Source organism: Tamandua tetradactyla, chromosome 23 (assembly GCF_023851605.1).
Source record: "Tamandua tetradactyla isolate mTamTet1 chromosome 23, mTamTet1.pri, whole genome shotgun sequence".
Lineage (NCBI taxonomy): Eukaryota > Metazoa > Chordata > Mammalia > Pilosa > Myrmecophagidae > Tamandua > Tamandua tetradactyla.
The window spans coordinates 21,511,648-21,517,140 of record NC_135349.1 but is presented as its reverse complement, the minus strand read 5'-3'; the positions used below and the strand labels follow the sequence as shown (position 1 = coordinate 21,517,140).

At 41.6% G+C, this 5,493-nt stretch overlaps 1 pseudogene; it reads left to right on the top strand.

Moving 5' to 3' along the window:
* The first annotated feature begins 1,348 nt into the window (after positions 1–1,348).
* Positions 1,349–2,365, top strand: LOC143666707 (olfactory receptor 9G4-like; annotated as a pseudogene).
* Positions 2,366–5,493: the final 3,128 nt, after the last annotated feature.

Sequence of the window (5,493 nt, the reverse complement as noted above, 5' to 3'; positions counted from 1 at the left end):
TCTCGCAGTCAGTCTAGTCAGCCCAGACTTTGGATAGCCCTCTGATCTGAGATTTGTAGCCGCGGACTCAAAGCCGAGACTCGAAGCCGCCCGCAAAAGAAGGGCGCCGCCTGCCTCGGCTTGGGAAACTTGCTTCTCCGATACTCTCAGCCGGCCCGGGAAGGAGGGAGGGATTAGCTCGGACCGCCGCAGCTGCGGCTGCTCGGCAAATCACACGCTGCTCGGGGGTCTCGCCGCAGCCAAGAGTCGCAGTCAGACTTGCCAGCCCAGACTTTGGATAGCCCTCTGATCTGAGACTCGTAGCTGCGGACTCGAAGCCGAGACTCGAAGCCGCCCACAAAAGTGTGGCGCCGGCCACCTTGGCTGGGAAGCTTGTCTCTCCGAGTCTCTCAGCCAGCCCGGGAAGGAGGGAGGGATTAGCTCGGACCGCCGCAGCTGCGGCCGCTCGGGGGTCTCGCCGCAGCCAAGTCTCGCAGTCAGACTTGCCCGCCCAGACTTTGGATAGCCCTCTGATCCGAGACTCGTAGTCGCGGACTCGAAGCCAAGACTCGAAGCCGCCCGCAAAAGTGTGGCGCCGGCCGCCTTGGCTGGGAAGCTTGTCTCTCCGCGTCCCTCAGCCAGCCCGGGAAGGAGGGAGGGATTAGCTCGGACCGCCGCAGCTGTGGCCGCTCGGGGGTCTCGCCGCAGCCAAGTCTCGCAGTCAGACTTGCCCGCCCAGACTTTGGATAGCCCTCTGATCCGAGACTCGTAGTCGCGGACTCGAAGCCAAGACTCGAAGCCGCCCGCAAAAGTGTGGCGCCGGCCGCCTTGGCTGGGAAGCTTGTCTCTCCGCGTCCCTCAGCCAGCCCGGGAAGGAGGGAGGGATTAGCTCAGACCGCCGCAGCTGCAGCTGCTCGGGAAATTGCCCGCCGCTCGGGGATCTCACTCACCGCAGCCGAGTTTTGCAGTCAGACTAACCAGCCCAGACTGGGTTACGATGTGTGTCCATTCCCTGCTGTAGCCCCGGGAGCTGTTCTGTACTGTTTCTGTTCACCTATTAGTTGATTTGGAGTCAGAGGAACTAAGACGCATGTACCTTACTAAGACGCCATCTTGGATCCCCCATTTTTCTACTTTTAATCTTATTGAAGTTTTTCCTTCTGTGGACATGAAAGTGATAAGTCACACTATTGTGACTGAATTCACCTTGGTGGGCTCCACCTCAGATGCCCAGTTGCAGCTGACTTTACCTGGAATAATTTTGACTCTTTGATAATCTTGCCAGGAAACAAGACCCTGGTTATCTTAATCCAAACTGATTCCCACCTGCACACACCCATGTAATTTTTCATTGGAAGACTATTTTTTCATGGACGTCTGATATACATCAGTGTATAACCCCCAAATCCTGCCCATCTATGCCTCAAGAAATAAGTGTATGTCTTTGGCTGGATGTGCTGCCCAGTTCTTTTCCCATGCTGTAGCTTACACTGAGTCCTATCTCCTAGCAGTCGTAGCTTATGACTACACTGTGCCAATTTATAGCCAACTAATCTATTCAGGTTCCATGACCAGGTCTTTTTGTACAGGCTTTGTTGCTGGGGCTTAGGTAGGAGGTTTCTTGAATGCCATCACCCATACTGCCAAGAGTTTTTGCCTGAGTTTCTGTAGTAAAAATGTAATTTACAATTTTGAATGTGATGCACCACCACCAGTGAAAATGTCCTGCCCAGACACCTGGGTCTATGAAAATGTCCCTCTGTGTATGGTGGGCTTCACAGTACTATCCAGCATACTTGCCATTCTCATTTCCTACTGCAACAATATCTTGGATATTGTGAGGATAGGCTCTGCCCCTGGGGGGTGCAAGGCCTTCTCCACCTGTGCTTCCCACCTGATCTCAGTCACCCTCTTCCATGGACCTGTGCTTTTTTATGTATTCAAAACCCAGCTCCACCTATTCCTTAGAGCGAGACAAAGTGGCTGCACTGTTCTATACCATGATGAACCCATTACTCAATCCTCTCACCTATAGCATAAGAAACAAATATGTCAAAGAAGCTTTAGGGAAAGCAACACAGACTTTAAGACTACAAAGATGGTATGTCATTCTTTCACTTTTTGCTGAATATTTTTATCATAAATTTCTAAATTTAGATTGGTTTGTAAACATTGCAATTTTTCAAATAATTCCCACAAGTTATACTGAAAACAGTCACCTGTGTAAACTAAGCTTTTATTTTTATTTTCTTTTGTTACAACCTACCTTTAACCTGTTATATTTATTTGTGAGTTTGAGCTTTGGTGTATTTTTCCTCTTTGCTGAAATGAGCTTTCTTCAACATTTATCTTCTTGTTTATATTTAGGGTTCCTAGAAAGATTTAAATGCTTTGGATTTTTTTTCTGAGTTTATATGTGGTAGAAGCTTTAAATAGTTGCACCATTAGAAATTTGATTCTAGATTTTAAACATATTATTTATGTGATGTCCTATCTAGTTTATCTGCTGCTATAATAAGTACCACACAGTGTGTTGGCATAATGAACAAGAATTATTTGTCTCACCATTTCAGAATGGTGGTATTCTAAGGGCTGGAAAATGTGGCAATGGTTAGGTTCTGGTATCAACTTGGCCAAGTGATGATATTCAGTGGTCTGGTCTGGCTTCACCATTGCTGCAAGGATATTTCATGGCTAGTTGATAAATCAGAAGGCTGGTTGTTTAAATCATTAGCCAGTTGATTGCATATGTAACTGATTACATCTATGATCAACTAATGTGCATCTCCCAACAAAGAGATAATCCAATCAGTTGAAAACTTTTAAAGAAGGAAAGAGACCCTTTCACTGATTCTTTAGCCAGTGAGCCTCTCCTTTGGAGTTTGTCCAGATTCTTCATCAGAGTTGTCAGCTTCACAGCCTACCCTATAGATTTTGGACTCTTCCATCCCTACAATTGTGTGAGAGACCTTTATAATTACAGATTTACAGATATCTCCTATTGGTTCTGTTTCTCTAAAGAACCCTGACTGACATACATGGGGTTCCTAGGATTTCCTGTCATATATTCACGTCCTTTCCAGGTTTCCTTGACTTCCAGTTTCTACTCCTCAAAGTGGCTTTCTTTTCATAAATCCTCCAGTAATTTACAAACTCAATCAATTTCTCCAGATCATAACCAAAAATAACATATTTTATTGTTCCCATTTACAATGGCTTCACATATGTGGGAAAGTATTAAGATTAGGAACTGTTTTTTGTTCATTTTATTTCTCCTGGGGTTAAAAAAATTCTGCCTGTGCTGATCATCTCCCTGGAGGTGTGATTTAATCAAGAGTGATTGTTAAACTGGATTAGGTGATGACATGTCTCCACCTATTTGGATGGATCTTGATAAGTTTCTGGAGTCCTATAAAAGAGGAAACATTTTGGAGAATGAAGGAGATTCAGAGAGAGCAAAGCAAATCACATAGCCATGAGAAGCAGAGTCCACAAGCCAGCAACTTTTAGAGATGAAGAAGGAAAATGCCTCCTGGGGAGCTTCATGAAACAGGAAGCCAGGAGAAGAAGCTAACAGATGATGCCATGTTCACTATGTGCCCTTCCATATTAGAGAAGAACTCAACTGTGTTTGCCATGTGCCTTCTCACTAGAGAGAAACCCTGAACTTCATAGGCCTTCTTGAACCAAGGGATCTTTCTCTGGATGCCTTTGATTGGACATTTCTGTAGACTTGTTTTAATTGGGGCATTTTCTTGGCCTTACAACTGTAAACTAGCAACTTATTAAATTCCCCATTTTAAAAGCCATTCTGTTTCTGTTGTATTGCATTTTTGTAGATAGCAAACAAGAACACTGCCACAGGGCCTTCTAAAAATTCCTTAAAAAATATCAAATTGAACATATAAAATATAAGTTTCTAAATATTTTGCCTCTGTTAAGTGATGGGTTTAAAAGTTGGTAAGGCTATAATAGTATCATTCTAAAATCATAACATGATATCTTTTCTAGGATTCTGTATCAATGTAAAGACCGATTTCTCCCTCTGATAATGGGCACTTCACTGTACTTCCCCCCCCAGACACAGATATATATATGACCCACTAGGGGAATATAAGAAGAAGTGGAACAAGAGGAAAAATACAAACAAACAAACAAAAAATCAACTGCATCCCTGAACCAATGATCATTTTATTTTACCAGAAGACTTGTGAAGAAAGCTACAACTGAATAACTAGCATACATCATACTTACTAGATTTTTTATTTAATACACTCTACAATACTTTGAGTTAAGGATTCCTAGTTACAGTTTTCTAATAGGAAGCTTGAAATTCAAAAGTAAGAACTTGGTCATTGAAATATTATACCTGTTTCTGAAATGAGCACAGTTACAAAATGATACAAAATACTATTAGAGGACTAATTGTAACCATTTCATCATTTTTATTAGTGCTGAAATTTCTCAGTTAATCTTACATATGAATTATCTTCTAACAGTCCTCTGCCCTTCCTTTTTCATCATTAAATTCTTGACTTTCCATTTTTTTACTGTTGCAGAAATTTTGAGAGTACTGACTAAAAGCATTTGGAATATATTCCCCAAATCTCAATAATCCATTAAAATTTTGTTCAATGTCACCTATTGCTCATCTCAATGATAAGCCAAATGATACTTAATTCTTATGGATTCCATACTTATTTTATAATTTTTGATTTTTTATCAAAACAAAATGTTGCTTTTTAAAAACTATACTGAACTATATTCTACAGTACATATGAGAGTCTAAAATAAATTCATAGAAGGAAACATATTTCTATTGAATTTCTTTTAATAGAAAATAATAAAATGTAGTTTTAAAAATCTTAGTCTCCAACCTTCCTAGAATAATTGTTCATTATTACTTAGCAGAGTTTTGTAGAAAACCCCACAGAAATTTACATTTCAAAATATGTTAACATGACATGCTTATTCAAAGCATCTTCACATCTTTTTACCTCAAGCATGGGGTTCAAAATGGGTAAGATCCATGTATAAAATGTAGAAATCATTTTGCTTCTTTCAAGGGAACAGCTGAAACTTGGGTGAGAGATGATGTAGAGAATGGAGCCATAGTATAAGATAATATAACTCAGGAGAGAGAAGCAGGTAGAGAAGACTCTGATATGACCCTGTGTAGAGTGGATCCTAAAGATCGCAACAATGATGAAGAGGTAACAGGTCTGTATGAACACAAAGGGTAATGACATTGGAGTCCAAGAGAAAGAACACCACAGCCTGGTAGCTGTCTTTCACATCCCATGCCAACTTCACCGGGGGGGGTTATCACAGAAAAAGCCATCAGTGATATTGTTACCACAAAAAATCTAATAAGAATATATTGTTAGGGGGTCAAGATGGTGGCTTAGTAAGGTGCATGTGTTTTAGTTTGTCCCCCAGAGCAACTACTAAATAATAAGAAACAGTACAGAACAGCTCCTGGAGCCATGAAAGAGACCAGACACACAGCGTACC